General features: G+C 46.6%; 1 protein-coding gene across 1 annotated transcript in view; it reads left to right on the top strand.

The window, feature by feature from the left end:
- LOC124775683 (neuroligin-2-like) overlaps window positions 1–17,811 on the top strand; it is a 327,437-nt gene that overhangs the window by 283,195 nt on the left and 26,431 nt on the right. The window lies entirely within an intron of this gene.

Below are 17,811 nucleotides of genomic sequence, written 5' to 3'. Positions count from 1 at the left end.
AGCGACTTGTATTTCTGTGTTCCTGATTTTCCCGCAACATGTTTGTACTTCCTCCTTTCATCAATCAACTGAAGTACTTCTTCTGTTACCCATGGTTTCTTCGCAGCTACCTTCTTTGTACCTATGTTTTCCTTCCCAACTTCTGTAATGGCCCTTTTTAGAGATGTCCATTCCTCTTCAAGTGTACTGCCTACTGCGCTATTCCTTATTGCTGTACCTATAGCGTTAGAGAACTTCAAACGTATCTCGTCCTTCCTTAGTACTTCCGTATCCCACTTCTTTGCGTATTGATTCTTCCTGACTAATGTCTTGAACTTCAGCCTACTCTTCATCACTACTATATTGTGATCTGAGTCTATATCTGCTCCTGGGTACGCCTTACAATCCAGTATCTGATTTCGGAATCTCTGTCTGACCATGATGTAATCTAATTGAAATCTTCCCGTATCTCCCGGCCTTTTCCAAGTATACCTCCTCCTCTTGTGATTCTTGAACAGGGTATTCGCTATTACCAGCTGAAACTTGTTATAGAACTCAATTGGTCTTTCTCCTCTTTCATTTCTCGTCCCAAGCCCATATTCTCCTGTATCTTTTCCTTCTACTCCTTCCCCTACAACTGCATTCCATTCGCCCATGACTATTAGCTTTTCGTCCCCCTTTACATACTGCCTTACCCTTTCAATATCCTCATACACTTTCTCTATCTGTTCATATTCAGCTTGCGATGTCGGCATGTATACCCGAACTATCGTTGTCGGTGTTGGTCTGCTGTCGATTCTGATTAGAACAACCCGGTCACTGAACTGTTCACAGTAACACACCCTCTGCCCTACCTTCCTATTCATAACGAATCCTACACCTGTTATACCATTTTCTCCTGCTGTTGATATTACCCGATACTCATCTGACCAGAAATCCTTGTCTTCCTTCCACTTCACTTCACTGACCCCTACTGTATCTAGATTGAGCCTTAGCATTTCCCTTTTCAGATTTTCTAGTTTCCCTACCACGTTCAAGCTTCTGACATTCCAGGCCCCGACTCGTAGAACGTTATCCTTTCGTTGATTATTCAATCTTTTTCTCATGGTATCCTCCACCTTGGCAGTCCCCTCCCGGAGATCCGAATGGGGGACTATTCCGGAATATTTTGCCGATGGAGAGATCATCATGACACTTCTTCAATTACAGGCCACATGTCCTGTGGATACACGTTACGTGTCTTTCATGCAGTGGTTTCCATTGCCTTCTGCATCCTCATGTCGTTGATCATTGCTGATTCTTCCGCCTTTAGGGACAATTTCCCACCCTTAGGACAAGAGAGTGCCCTGAACCTCTATCCGCTCCTCCGCCCTCTTTGACAAGGCCGTTGGCAGAATGTGGCTGACTTCTTATGCCGGAAGTCTTCGGCCGCCAATGCTGATTATTTATCAAAATTTAGGCAGTGGCGGGGACCGAACCCGGGACCGAAAACGTTTTTGATTATGAATCAAAGACGCTACCCCATTTTTTGTCTTTTTTTTCGTTTTTTATCGACCGTAGCAGTCGCGCGGTTCCGGACTGCGCGCTTAGAACCGCTTTTTTTGTTTTTTTAGACGCTACCCCCTTTTTGGACCATTTTTTCCCTTAAAAAGCTTCCAAGGAAAATGGAACTAAAAAAATAAATAAATAAAAATAAAAAAAATTAAAAAATCTAAGTGCCACCGCCACTTGTCTTCCTATAACAAAAAAAATCTGATTCACTTCAGGCGTTGGCTCCTGAGTAAACCCATCCCAGAGAGCTGCCTATAGACCAGGGGAAGTATGGGAATCAAGGTTAGGGCTATTCGTTGCCACTTTTTCTTTTTTTTATATGATTACATTTAAGGAGCGTGTACAAATGAGAATTCTAGTAACTAAGTGTTACAAGTAAGTGTTACAATAACAAAGGTGGCATAAAAGAGTAATCAAAAAAATAAAAATATAAACCACTGATGTAAATCTAACTAAAAGGTTCTTCAATAATGTAACTGGTTCCACTTGGAGCCTTGCCATCGTTATCTGAAATCTCCAATAGCGCCTTTGAAGGGCATCTGCAACGGAGGCATTCTGCTTCGCTAGTGCCTCAAGGAAAACAGTATCCTTGCAGCAGCTTGTTTCTTCCTTTGGTCATGGCTGACAAGGCAGAACGTTGAGCCGTTAGTGTGATGCAGCACAGCACATTAACCACAGCCTGGCACTCCCCAGCTGAGTGGGGGGTTAATGAAAACGCTGCGTAAATAATTTGCGAAGAGCGTACAGTATTTCGGTGTGCGTTCGAGGGCATTGTGAGCATTTTGTAGGAACCACCAGTAATCAAGCTGCTCTTTCTCTCTGTCGCTAAAGATGTAGGCGACGGTGAGTCCCTTGAACCATGTAAGCGCATGATAATTTGCAGCCGGAAAGTAAGTTGCATCGGGACAGAGTAGGGTCTGCGGGTCAATCATATCAGGTGTGACCTGGAGGTAACAAGCCAGTATCTTCTGTGTTAGTCGCCAAACTCCGGACGATGATGCGCAAGTAAAACGATGTTCATCGGTATCCAAAAGGTGACAATCTGGGCAATAAGGGGAGTCTGCCAGTCCAATAGTGTGAAGTCGCTGGCGTGTGGCATATTTTTGGTTGGCGATCTGATACCACTTCGAACGCACAGTGGATGACAGAAAGTGGTGGTGTATCGTTTTCCACACTCTTGGCCAGTGAACCGTAGGGTACTTGTTTTTCACCACATTATGGTGAACAGCCCGCAGAAGGTTGGTATAAAAATATTTCGCCTTCGGTGGACGTGTGGCGGAGAGGTTCAAGCTGACATAGCTGTAATCAAGAATGAAGGTCGACACATGGGAGAGCTGTGGTGCGACGTGCGCAACCGACACCGGCGGGACGTTAGAGGCTGGCATCAGAACCTGTAGTAAACGACCCGTGAGAGAGGTATATTGACCTTTCCATCGTTTCCTCATGTTGCTCATGTAAAGGGCAGCTGCTCTCGCCCTGACGTTGACCAATCCCAGCCCTCCTTTGTGCACTGGGAGGGTAAGAGTGACGTATCGTACTTTAAAGATATGACCTGCGGAAACGTAGTAACTGAAGGCCGCCTGAAGCCTGCGACCTATTTGCAGCGGTAGTGGGAGGACCTGTGCCACGTGGTTGAGTTTGGATGCTACGTGGAGGTTCAGGTATTCAACACGTTGTAGCTGATTCAAGTCCCGGAGCAGGTTCTGTCGCACCATTGCGCGTATGATCTGTAATAACCGTCGGTAGTTTGCTGCAGCTGTTTTACGTACATCTTTCTTGAACGTGATGCCCAAATATCGCAGATCAGAGACTGGTGGGAGGGGAGCGAGGGCTTCCGGTCCGAGACCACACCCAATGTCCAACGCCGCCGACTTGTTGATGTTCAGAAGACTGCCTGCGGCCTGTCCGTATGGCTCAATCCAGGTTAGTACGCTTTGAACTTCGTCATTGGAACGAACCAGCAGTAGCAGGTCGTCAGCGCATGTCCTATAGCGAAAGGTGACGTCCCGCAGCGTGATACCAGATAGGCGGTGGTTAAGGCCCTCTAGGAGTGGCTCGAGTGCGATTGCATAAAGGTAGGTAGAAAGGGGACAACCCTGTCGTAGAGACCTCTTAATGGGTACTGGTACTACCGTCCTTCCATTGACCTGGACGTGTGAGCTGGCTGCGGTCCAAAGAAGCCGTAGGGTGTAGATGAGGCCCGGGGGGGATCCCATACAGTCCATCACTCGTAGGAGGAAGTTTTGGTGCACTCTATCAAAGGCGCGGTTGAAATCGACGGAGACGATCGCCGCTCTCAGACGGCACGCAGAAGCGATCGCTATTAAGTCCCTGCAGTCACCGGTAGCCATGTGTATGTTGGCTTCTCCCCCCTGCGACGTCTGTTCTGGAGCGAGGATCATCGGCAAAGTCGTCTTAATACGGCTCGCCATAATCCTGGTGAAAATCTTGTAATCGGCGTTCAACATTGTAAGCGGCCGATAGTCGTTGATCGATAGCCCTCCACCTGGCTTGTGTACTGGTATGAGGAGACCTTCTACAAACGCTGGCGGCACAACACAGTCTGGAGACATAAGTTCGCGGAACATTATAACCCAGCGAGGCATCATGATGTCACGGAAAGTCCGGTAGAATTCGATGGGCAATCCATCAGGTCCAGGAGATTTATTGGCCGCACCTTTGTCCACGGCGTCTTCGACTTCTTCGAGTGAGATTTCCTCTGTTAGTGCATTCACATTAGCCTCGTCGATAGTACGTGTTATCTGCTGTAACACTTCAGTAGTGGCCTCGTCAATGACGGTTCTTTCCTTGTAAAGATGACGAAAATGATCCTCCACCGCCTTTACTATGGTTGCTTGGGTCGTACATAAGCGACCGTCGTGTGTCCTGAGTTGTGTGATTAAATGTTGACGTTGTCGGCGCTTATCCGCCACAACGTGGTGCATAGTGGGTTCCTCTGCAACCGTTCGGTCGTGCCGTCGCGAGCGGACTACTGCACCTTCTAGTCGACGCTTCGTCAATGATAGTATGTGAGCCTTGATTCTGCTTTGGTCATGTTGTCTCTCCGGGGAAGGAGGTAAGGCGTCGAGGTCCCTGAGTGCCGCGTAGTAAAAATCGAGGGTCTGTCGATGCCACGCAGTCACGTCCTTGCCATATCGCATAAGTGTCCTACTGATTGCTGGTTTGGCACAGAGGAGCCACCACTCCAGGGTCGAGGTGTATCGTGGGTGGCGGCGTTCACAGTCAGTCCACGTTGCTGCAACTTGCCGACGGCAATCCAGGTCCTGGAGATGAGTTATGTTGAGCTTCCAAAAGCCATTGCTGCGCCAGACTTGTGGGGGCGTAGGTGTATAGTGCAGATATAGGCACTGTGATCGGAATAGGCTTGAGGCCATAATTCGGCGTCCACCACACCTTGTGTGAGATCTTGTGACACATATATGCGGTCAAGTCGGCTGGCCGAATGACTGGTAAGATGAGTGTGGCCAGAGCGGTTACCGTGGACTTTTTCCCACGTGTCGCATAAGTGAAGTTCTAGGATCATCGCACCCAGTTTCGGACAAGGCATGTAATGTGGGATTTGGTCCTTGGGGTGAAGTACGCAATTAAAATCGCTGGAGAAGACGCTGTGGTCGTATCGTCCAAGGAAAAGGGGAGCGACATCTGTGGAGTAGAATCTGGCGCGGTCGTGACGTCTTGTGGTACCCGACGGCGCGTAAACATTAATGAATCGGGTGTTGAGTGCCGTAAACGCTATTCCTCGCGCGGAGGGAAGAAACGTGACGTCGGTAACTTCAATACCTTCACGCACTAATATTGCCACTCCGGTGTCTGCAGGGCTACCGGGCGTCACATGTGTGGCGTAACCGTGAAAGTGCGGGAGTGCAGTCGTTTTCACTTCTTGTAGGAAAGCAAAGTCAACTCCCATGGCTCGTATGTTTTCTTTCAAACGTTGGATCTTGACAAGAGAACTGATCATGTTGATATTCATTGTCGCCAGGCGGTAAGCCTGGCAACGCGTTGTTTGGGCGAGGTTATCCATGTTGAAGTTGGAGAGAAGCGAACATCGGAAGTGATGTCACCCCCCGCCAAACGCGGTCCTCCCTGTGCTGCTTATGCTGCATGATCCGGCGGCGCCTCAGCTGGCCGCGGGTCGGGATCTTGTGTCTCGACGTCCTCGGCCCACGAAGCGGGCGCGGATGTCTGTTCATGATCCATAGCCTCGGAATGTTTGGTAGTAAGGGACCGGGCGACTTCGCTGCCAGCACTGGTACTTTCCCGCTGCTCACTGTTTCTGTCAATGGGCTGATGTTCGAAAGCTGCATGTTTTTCTGTCTGTTCTGCAAGGTTGGAGTCAGTGGAAACAGCCTCAGCTTCGCGGCTGGCTTCTTGAGGGGTCAGTTGTTCTTCCCCGGCCGAATGCGAACCGTTGTGTTCCGACACGGTCCGACGACGGCTCTTTTGGCGTTTCGGCGATCGCTGTTTCCGTACATGGCCTTCATTGTCAGAAGACGGCACTGACTCACGCTCCGCCGGAACTAACGCTTCGGTCGGTACAATAAGGGAATCAATTGCCATCTTGCCGGCTTCCTCTTTTAAAAAGCGTTCGACTTCGAGCGCCTTTGGTCGGGTAAAGTCGTTCCGAAATGTGAATTTCAAGGTTGATCTTCTGTATGGGTTTGCCATGGTCTTGTAGCGCTACGGCGTCACGTTAGTGTCTGCCGAAGAAAGTAAACAAGGCGCGCGGGCTCTCTCAGACAGCGGAGAGCACACACCGCACGTCTGCTTCGCTCGGCTGCGAGAGCCGCACTGACCCCTAGACCACGGGTAACTCCTTCCAGGACTTCTACTGCAAAGCTAAACCAAGAACACCCACTTGAGTCTGCCTAGTAGCATGCTTTTGTAATTATACCCACATTCATTCAAAACAAGCGAACACCCATGTTTCGGACATGTTTTTAGAGATGTATTTTGTGCTGACCATTATTTGTCCTTGAGATAGGAATAAATACACACACACATACACACACACAATTCTTGTTGTCAGCGGATCTTCCTCCCTGACATGGAAATTATCAGCATGAAAAATATGAGCAAATGCTCGCAGGGAAAGTTTACTCTGCACCACTTGATAAAGCGAAAGTACAGAAGTATATGAGAGGCGGAGTGATTGACGATTTTCTAAGTCACAATTATATGTCGCAGTTCACACACACACATCGGAGGAATAAATGTTGTTTGCATGTTTTCAAGAACTGAGGAAAGCGATAAATGTAACACCAAAATCTCTTTTTTATATTATCTTTCTTAGTGAAAAATATACGCAACAAATGACTTCTACACGAGCAAACTGAATCATAACTTTACTAACGACGGTATCAAGGGAACGGTGGTAATGAAGTTTATCTGCACTAAAATTTTTTAACATTAATTAAAGAGAAATAAGTATTATGTTACGTGCTATAAATGCAACCCTACGTCACACTATCAAACTACTACACAGTAATTTCCTTCTGGCTGTATGAGAACGCGCTGAAAAGTAACCCCTCCGAATTTATTATATGAAAACTCTTAATGTTTCTTAAGTAGGACAAACTTAAAAAACTTTCCATATCACTATTCTTCACGCCTAAATATTTATTTCTCAAGATAGTGCCCTGGCGGCGAGAACGTTTCTCTCAGTGAGAGACCAGTTTGTTGATAAGGTAATTGTAGAATATTTAATTTTGTGCCGGCCGGGGTGGTCCAGCGGTTGTAGGCACTGCAGTCTGGAACCGCGCTACCGTTACGGTCGCAGGTTCGATTCCTGCCTCGGGTATGGATGTGTGTGATGTCCTTAGGTTAGTTAGGTTTAAGTAGTTCAAAGTTCTAGAGGACGGATGACCTCAGAAGTCCCATAGTGCTCAGAGCCATTTTAACCATTTTTTTTTCTTTTTAATTTTGTTGACGGAGCCACAACCTCACCTCTGCTTGTACCGCTTCATCATTTCGAAAGTGAAGTCCTCGAAAGGGTTCTTTAAGCTTTGTAAACAGATGAAAATCGGATGATGCCAAGTCGGTATTGTATGGAGGATGATCGATGACAGTTAAACCGAGGCGTCGGGTTACTGCAGATGTCGCAACACTCGTATGTGGTCTGCCATTGTCATGCTGAAGGAGAGGGTGTTCCATGTGTGGAGGAACTCTTCGAAACTGAAACTCGTTCACAACACACTGTTTCTCAAGCACCGACGTAGTTACGATACTCACGGCCATGTTATACGCTACAATTGGGAGCTCTCTGGCAGCAGAGGACCGCAGGTACGTAGACGTGATGCATAAAGATGTACAATGTACATAACGTCGTTTTATTTAAAATATTTCGGAGTTTGAGCATAAAAATGTCGGAGACATTACTTTTCAGCATGCCGTCATACATAAATCATATCATTTCAGAATCTGATCGTTACGGACATGTAGTTAGAGGGTGTTGTGAGTTTAGAGTGATATGACGAAATCACTTCAACGGGAACGGACTAGAGAAACCGAGAGAAAAGTGTCTGTGGCATCTTCTAACCTTAAATATTACGTGCCACATGCTTTGTACTCCTGTTTCTCATTTCACTGTCCCTCCTTAAAAACTTTGTCACTTTTTACTTACGAACACGCAGTTCTTCCCTGAATCGACTGAATCCCCGGCAGCAATTATTTTTGCGTCCCTCTCTGTATGGCTCGTAGCGGCTGCTTTCATAATTAAAACTCCGCCCGTCAGCGGCAGATGGCTCTCACACTCTATCGTTCCGCGTCACTTGGAGACGTCATATCTCACGCATTACACGAAACAACAAACACGCTTATCTCACTTGCTTCTCCTTTAAATCTGTTTGGAAGAAACGATTTTCGTTTGCCAGAGTACAGTGTCTACCGGAGTGTTGAGAATGCATCGACTACAAACTAAGATCAGATAGTACCGAGTATCTTCGCAAATATGTGATGTCCTCAAAGAATATCTGTCTAACAAGCCCAGAACTTTACACTGGATGATGAATGCTCCAGACGAAATTACCATCTGATCACCCACAAGGAACCACAATTCAGATGTTGCCAATATGCATACCTGATTTATCAGATGGAATCAGCTGGATTATACGGCTATTCACTAACTATGTTGTTGTGTGCAGGAAAGTATCGTTGATAGTGAATTGTACGGAAATGAAGAAAAAGTTGTAAAATTTCCTACCTGGTATAATGCTTATCAGCTCTCTTTAAATAATATATAAGATAATCTTAAAACAGAAGAACCCAATACTGACAGATGACAAGTTTAGTCTCCGACCGCAACAAATAGTATAGTAAGCGAAATGAAGCGAGACGAACACATAACATCAGTACTGTGGGAACGCGCTTGGTAGACTCAAATATGTAGGAAGGATTCTGAAAAAATGTTATGAACCTGTAGGGAAACAAAATACCATTGAAGATGGCAGACCGACCAATTCCATTGTTCCAGAGTTTGGGCACCTTATCTTGTCGACAAGGCAAGACATCGCATGAACATTGCACTGCTAGGATCGTAACAGGTCGGTATAGTCCTTACGAAAATGTAACAGAAGTACTAGAGGAAAGTAAATGAAATCATTAGAAGAAAGACGACGTAGTTCTAGCGAAACACGGATGGTTACATTTCGCGAACCTCTATTCAAAAAAGACAGTGCCATCCTCACATACCTCTGGAAGCGGTATTGACAGTGGGACAGACAATGACACGTTGAGGACGATATAGACAGTCATCTGTCACTCACTCATAACGCAAACAGAATAGGAAAGAGAAATGGAGGGCATTATATGATGTACGGTCAGGCATGCACTGTACAGTGGCCTGCAAAGTACATTTAGATAAACAAGTTGACCCATCTTAAGTGCCGCGAAGGTTATCAGTTCGGTTCCGTGATTCGGCGAAATGCGCCAGACGCGGATCGAAAGTACCATGAGAGTTAACGACGTGAGCTGGTGTGGTGGGCACCCAGGATGTGTCGGTTAGGTGGTTTCTATCAACCAATTAGACTTAAACCTCACTGGTACCTACGTCCTATCACACTTACACGATTCGTAAGTAATTCGCAAACGTCTCACTGTTGAACATGGGGTATTACTAAACTCCGGGGAGGTATGGAGTGGTGAAAGGAAGGGAAATGTCAAACTCTATCACAAACATTGCAAAATCTAGTTTAACATGCCGACCCGTAAAAATACGAGATAAGGCCAGGAAAAAGGCGAAGATATTTACTGGTGGAGCATTCACCTTAGTTAATAGACGATCGTATGATCAAATAACACATAATCAGAAAATATGAAGTGAAAAATGACTGTGTGTCTTATTGTGTAAATTATCACAGGCGCTGGGCAAAAATACGTAAATACAACGATGACGACCCTCTCAAGACATGGGCTAAGACCAGCAGCAAAAAAATGGTTCAAATGGCTCTGAGCACTATGGGACTTAACATCTATGGTCATCAGTCCCCTAGAACTTAGAACTACTTAAACCTAACTAACCTAAGGACATCACACAACACCCAGTCATCACGAGGCAGAGAAAATCCCTGACCCCGCCGGGAACCGAACCCGGGAACCCGGGCGCGGGTAGCGAGAACGCTACCGCACGACCACGAGCTGCGCACCCAGCAGCAAAAGCGTAGATATGTGCTCACTGAGTATTCGAGTCAGTAAATGGGTCTTGGAAGCGTGACCGGGTAGTCGTTGCGGTACAGGCGACCGCTCACAGCAAGCGGAAATTCGGGTATGAGTGCCGATTCAGCATAAATGGCGCCGGCACAATGACCTCAGTTCGATGCAAATGTTAGTCATGGTGCGAACAGTTTCGTATTGGTGAGTGCATTGCGTCAGAGCTAAGTCAATTGGGTCATGTACAAATTAATGATGTTTCCGTGACCAAGATAGCCGAAGTGTTTGGTGTTTTAAGAACTACTGTACCGAAGATTCGTACCGCACTAGGTGAGTACCCGGTGTTGCTCGGGTTAGTAGTTACTCCAGTCTTCTATTAATCCTTCTCCACTTTCCTCCTCTCTCTGTCCATTTCCTTCTCTTTCCATTCTCTGTCCATCAGCTCCTCCCCCTCTCTCTACCGATCCCTTTCTCCCCCTATCTCTGTCCATCTTCTTCTCTTTTAGTTCTGTGTTCTCCCCCTCCCTCTCTCCCCCCTTCCCCTCATTCCCACTCTCTGTCCATATCCATCTCCTCTTCTCCCCCCTCTTTCTCCGTTCCCTCTCTCCCTCTCCCTCTCTACCTACTATGTCCATATCCTGCTCCATCTATCTCTGTTCATCTTCTCTTTTCCCCTCTCTGTCGATCCATCTTCCCCACCTACCCCTTCTCTCTACGTTATCACCCCCAACCCGATAAAAGGCAGGTGGTTATTACCCTCACAATACTTCTTTCCAGACAGTATGACAAACATGTGTACCAAATTCGGCTGATATACGCAGTTTCAGGGGTTACGATGAGCCTTCGACCTGTGGGTTTGCCCGAGTGCGACAATGTCAAATATATTTCAAACATATTGTACACATATACCACCTAAATCTCCGGCGAATATCACCCTGCGGTTTCATTTTTACGCAGCTCGATATTTATTACTCCGTATCTCCTGCAGCTGACTCTTACTTTAATATACATTGTGATTTATACTGCCGGAAAAAAATCCGCAGCAGCAAGGAGGAGTAATGCGACGTACAAGAAAGTTGGTCGTCGAATGTCTACATGTGAAAGAGTATGTCTATTCAAATTTCGCGACAGTCACATAAGAGTGCTGCTAATAGGGCCACTATGACAATGCAAATCAGATTCGCTTTAAGTACATGCTCTAATAGTCATTAGCTTCAGTTACCAGTCTTCTAATGTGTGTGAATTCCTAAGGAACCAAACAGCTGACGTCATCAGTCCCTAGACTTACACACTACTTAACCTAGCTTAAACTAGCTTATGCTACAAACAACACACTCACACACCCATGCCCGAGGGAGGACTCGAACCTCCGGCGGGAGGGGCCGCGCAGTCCGTGACATGGCGTCTCTAAAGGCGCAGCCACATCGCGCGGCGTTAGCTATCTTCCAGAATGGACGTGATGAGTTGATGTTAGCCAATAATGCCTTTAATGATGACGATGTTTGGTTCGTGGTGCGCTCAACGTCGCGGTAATCAGCGCTCGTGCAAAGTCCCAGTTTTTAGACTGTCCAATTTTTTCGACACAGTTCAATCTAGCCACTGCCACGATTGATGATGATGATCAAATGATGAGGACAACACAAACATCCAGTCCCTGGGCAGAGAAAATCCCCAACCCGGCCGGGAATCCAACCTGCGATCCCATAATAACCTTTAAGGCTACAAAGAGGCCTTTGTAAACGCCTCACTGAATTTGACTGAGTTCGTGTAATACGGGGTTTACCTTCTGCATATGGTCGCTAGAAGACCGGGCTCCTGACGGCCACGCGGTACTATCGAGAGGGAAGATCATAATGTTCGGCGTATTGCTCTGGCCCATCATACTGCATATACAGCAGCAATTTGAGCAGCAGCTAATATCAAAGTAACTCCACGAATTGATCCAAATCTGTTACTTTAAGGACAGCTCCGAACCAGCCCCTGTGTAGCATACGTTCTACTAACACCAAACCATGGCCACTTGTGACTTCAGTAGTGTCCAGCGAGAGCTCATTGGAGGGCAGGTTTGAGTTCTGTTCTGTTGTTTGATGAAAGCTGGATCTGTCTCGGCGCCAGTGATAGCCGTGTGTAGGTTAAGGGGAGGCTCGCCAGTTGAGGGCTTGTAACCGAACAGCCGGCCGCTATGACCGAGCGGTTCTAGGCGATTCAGTCCGGAACCGCGCTGCTGCTACGGTCGCAGGTTGGAATCCTGCCTCATACATGGAAGTGTGTGATGTCCTTAGGTTAGTTAGGTATTATTAGTTCTAAGTCTATGGGACAGATGACCTCAGATGTTAAGTCACATAGTGCTAAGAGCCGTTTCAACCATTTGTAACAGAACTGTCTTTGTGCTAGACACATTGGACCTACACTTGGAGCTACAGTCTGGAATGCGATTTCGTATGACAGTGGAAACACTGTCGTGGTTTTTCCACACACTCTGACTTCAAATTAGTGCGTCAGACTGGTGATTCGACATATTGTGCTACCATTTATGAACAGCATTCCACGGGTTATTTTCCGACAGGATAAGACGCATCCACTTACCGCTGTTGTAGCTCAGTATGCTCTAAAGATTGTCGACACGTTGCCTTGGCCTGATCGATCACCAGTTCTCTTCGAGCACTTATGAGACATCATCGGACGACAACTCCAGCGTCATCCACAATCAGTATTAATCGTCCCTGTATTGACTACCAAGTGCAACAGCTTGGAACTCCATTCCATAAACTGATGCATGTACCTGTATAGCACAGTACATGCATCTTTCCCTGCTTACATTCTGGAAGTTACATCAGTAATTAATGTTCCTCATTTCACATTCAATGGCTTATCCCACTCTTACATTGATCTCTGATCTTACAATTTTAATCATTTTAATATGTTTAATATGTGCAGGTAGTAGCAAATAAGCTATAAAGCAAAACTTTATGCCACATGCGGCAGTTTCATGCAGTGAACAGCGCAAATGTAGTAAGGGATCAATGTTTTTTCCTTACTGTACATGTTGCGTGTTGCCAGCGAGAAAATGTGTGGTACCGGCTGGAATTATGTGGAAAGTATGTTGCAAGTCATTATGTACCCTCATCCTCACATAATGGTTGAGTAAAGCACGGATATTGCTGCTTCGTGAGCTACATTCCATTTCTACCCTTACGCCTTCGATAGTTAGGTGGTTCTTACACGCACAGGCATTCTCTACCGAAAGCAAGTGACACGTCGTCCAAGTGACTGAAGTCAGTTCAGTTATTTAGCAACATACAAAAATAGGTACATACATAAATTCATGCATACGTATATGGATACACACATCTACATCTACATCTACATTTATACTCCGCAAGCCATCCAACGGTGTGTGGCGAAGGGCACTTTACGTGCCACTGTCATTACATCCCTTTCCTGTTCCAGTCGCGTATGGTTCGCGGGAAGAACGACTGTCTGAAAGCCTCCGTGCGCGCTCTAATCTCTCTAATTTTACATTCGTGATCTCCTCGGGAGGTATAAGTAGGGGGAAGCAATATATTCGTTACCTCATCCAGAAACGGACCCTCTCGAAACCAGGCGAGCAAGCTACACCGCGATGCAGAGCGCCTCTCTTGCAGAGTCTGCCACTTGAGTTTATTAAACATCTCCGTAACGCTATCACGGTCACCAAATAACCCTGTGACGAAACGCGCCGCTCCTCTTTGGATCTTCTCTATCTCCTCCGTCAACCCGATCTGGTACGGATCCCACATTGCTGAGCAATACTCAAGTATAGGTCGAACGAGTGTTTTGTAAGCCACCTCCTTTGTTGATGGACTACATTTTCTAAGCACTCTCCCAATGAATCTCAACCTGGTACCCGCCTTACCAACATTTATATTTTATATCATCATTCCACTTAAAATCGATCCGCACGCATACTCCCAGATATTTTACAGAAGTAACTGCTACCAGTGTTTGTTCCGCTATCATATAATGATACAATAAAGGATCCTTCTTTCTATGTATTCGCAATACATTACATTTGTCTATGTTAAGGGACAGTTGCCACTCCCTGCACCAAGTGCCTATCCGCTGCAGATCTTCCTGCATTTCGCTGCAATTTTCTAATGCTGCAACTTCTCTGTATACTACAGCATCATCCGCGAAAAGCCGCATGGAACTTCCGACACTATCTACTAGGTCATTAATATATATTGTGAAAAGAAATGGTCCCATAACACTCCACTGTGGCACGCCAGAGGTTACTTTAACGTCTGTAGACGTCTCTCCATTGATAACAACATGCTGTGTTCTGTTTGCTAAAACCTCTTCAGTCCAGCCACACAGCTGGTCTGATATTCCATAGGCTCTTACTTTGTTTATCAGGCGACAGTGCGGAACTGTATCGAACGCCTTCCGGAAGTCAAGAAAAATAGCATCTACCTGGGAGCCTGTATCTAATATTTTCTGGGTCTCATGAACAAATAAAGCGAATTGGGTCTCACACGATCGCTGTTTACGAAATCCATGTTGATTCCTACACAGTAGATTCTGGGTTTCCAAAAACGACATGATACGCGAGCAAAAAACATGTTCTAAAATTCTACAACAGATCGACGTCAGAGATACAGGTCTATAGTTTTGCGCATCTGCTCGACGACCCTTCTTGAAGACTGGGACCACCTGTGCTCTTTTCCAATCATTTGGAACCCTCTGTTCCTCTAGAGACTTGCGGTACACGGCTGTTAGAAGGGGGGCAAGTTCTTTCGCGTACTCTGTGTAGAATCGAATTGGTATCCCGTCAGGTCCAGTGGACTTTCCTCTGTTGAGTGATTCCAGTTGCTATTCTATTCCTTGGACACTTATTTCGATGTCAGCCATTTTTTCGTTTGTGCGAGGATTTAGAGAAGGAACTGCAGTGCGGTCTTCCTCTGTGAAACAGCTTTGGAAGAAGGTGTTCAGTATTTCAGCTTTACGCGTGTCATCCTCTGTTTCAATGACATCAGCATCCCGGAGTGTCTGGATATGCTGTTTCGAGGCACTTACTGATTTAACGTAAGACCAGAACTTCCTAGGATTTTCTGTCAAGTCGGTGCATAGAATTTTACTTTCGAATTCAGTGAACGCTTCACGCATAGCCCTCCTTACGCTAACTTTGACATCGTTTAGCTTCTGTTTGTCTGAGAGGTTTTGGCTGCGTTTAAACTTGGAGTGAAGCTCTCTTTGCTTTCGCAGTAGTTTCCTAACTTTGTTGTTGTACCACGGTGGGTTTTTCCCGTCCCTCACAGTTTTACTCGGCACGTACCTGTCTAAAACGCATTTTACGATTGCCTTGAACTTTTTCCATAAACACTAAACATTGTCAGTGTCGGAACAGAAATTTTCGTATTGATCTGTTAGGTAGTCTGAAATCTGCCTTCTATTACTCTTGCCAAACAGATAAACCTTCCTCCCTTTTTTTATATTCCTATTAACTTCCATATTCAGGGATGCTGCAACGGCCTTATGATCACTGATTCCCTGTTCTGCACATACAGAGTCGAAAATTTCGGGTCTGTTAGTTATCAGTAGGTCCAAGATGTTATCTCCACGAGTCGGTTCTCTGTTTAATTGCTCGGGGTAATAATGTCACTCGATGCTCTGTCCCTACCACCTGTCCTAAACATCTGAGTGTCCCAGTCTATATCTGGTAAATTGAAATCACCTAAGACTATAACATGCTGAGAAAATTTATGTGAAATGTATTCCAAATTTTCTCTGAGTTGTTCTGCCACTAATGCTGCTGAGTCGGGAGGTCGGTAAAAGGAGCCAATTATTAACCTAGCTCGGTTGTTGAGTGTAACCTCCACCCATAATAATTTATAGGAACTATCCACTTCTACTTCACTACAGGATAAACTACTACTAACAGCGACGAACACTCCACCACCGGTTGCATGCAATCTATCCTTTCTATACACCGTCTGTACCTTTGTAAATGTTTCGGCAGATTTTATCTCTGGTTTCAGCCAGCTTTCTGTACGTATAACGATTTCAGCTTCGGTGCTTTCTATCAGCACTTGAAGTCCCGGTACTTTACCAACGCAGCTTCGACAGTTGACAATTACAATACCGATTGCCGCTTGGTCCCCGCATGTCCTGACTTTGCCCCGCACCCGTTGTGGCTGTTGCCCTTTCTGTACTTGCCCAAGGCCATCTAACCTAAAGAACCGCCCAGTCCACGTCACACAAGCCCTGCTACCCGTGTAGCCGCTTGTTGCGCGTAGTGGACTCGTGACCTATTCATCGGAACCCGAAACCCCACCACTCTATTGCGCAAGTCAAGTAATCTGCAGCCCACATGGTCGCAGAACCGCCTGAGCATCTGATTCAGACCCTCCATTCGTCTCTGTACCAAAGGTCCGCAGTCAGTCCTGTCGACGATGCTGCAGATGGTGGGCTCTGCTTTCGTCCCGCTAGCGAGACTGGCAGTCTTCACCAAATCAGATAGCCGCCGGAAGCCAGAGAGGATTTCCTCCGATCTATAGCGACACACATCATTGGTGCCGACATGAGCGACCACCTGCAGATGGGTGCACCCTGTACCCTTCATGGCATCCGGAAGGACCCTTTCCACATCTGGAATGACTCCCCCCTGTATGCACACGGAGTGCACATTGGTTTTCTTCCCCTTGCTGCCATTTCCCTAAGCGGCCCCATTACGCTCCTGACGTTGGAGCTCCCAACTACCAGTAAGCCCACCATCTGCAACTGCCCGGATCTTGCAGGCTGAGGGGCAACCTCTGGAACAGGACAAGCAGCAATTGTAGGCCGAAGATTAGTATCAGCCTGAGACAGAGCCTGAAACTGGTTCGTCAGACAAACTGGAGAGGCCTTCCGTTCAGCCCTCCGGAAAGTCTTTCCCCCCTGCCACACCTTGAGACGACCTCCCACTGTACCACAGGTGAGGGATCAGCCTCAATGCGGGCAGTATCCCGGGCAACCACAGTCGTAGTACGATCGGGGGATGCTGTCCCCGGCAAACCCCCATCCGGACCCCCACAGTGATGCCCATTGGCAACAGCCTCATGCTGTGTGACCGAAGCCAACACTGCCTGAAGCTGGGAGCGAAGGGATGCGAACTGAGCCTGCATCCGAACACAGCAGTTGCAGTCCCTATCCATGCTAAATCACTTTTTATGGTATGTATGGGATTAAGGAAAAACCGCATTCGCTAATTGACAACGTACACTAAAGTGTGTGTTGCCTGATCGTGTCAGACAGTGATTTATGAGGACTGTTCCGGAAAATAAGAGGACGATAGCTGCAAAAGTCACTGGACGACTGAAAGTTACACTCACGAACCCTGGCAGCACCGAAACAACACGAAGAGAGCTCCTTAAGCAGCGAATACCAGGCTGGCTGGAATTCCAAAACCACTCATCAGTGATGCAGACGTCCATAACACGAAAATGTGGTGCCGAAGCCGTAAAACCTGAACTCTGGATCAAGGAAGTAGGTCTTTTGTTCGGATGAGTCTTGTTCCCCAGTGTTTCCAACTTTTGGCAGAGTTTACGTCTCAGGAGTGGTACATGGCTTGGGTTCTGTGATGTTTTAGGCAGCCATATC

The sequence above is a fragment of the Schistocerca piceifrons genome, chromosome 2, assembly GCF_021461385.2.
Source record: "Schistocerca piceifrons isolate TAMUIC-IGC-003096 chromosome 2, iqSchPice1.1, whole genome shotgun sequence".
In the NCBI taxonomy this organism is placed as follows: domain Eukaryota; kingdom Metazoa; phylum Arthropoda; class Insecta; order Orthoptera; family Acrididae; genus Schistocerca; species Schistocerca piceifrons.
Note: the sequence above shows the minus strand (reverse complement) of the source record. Positions and strands in the feature narration are given on the sequence as shown.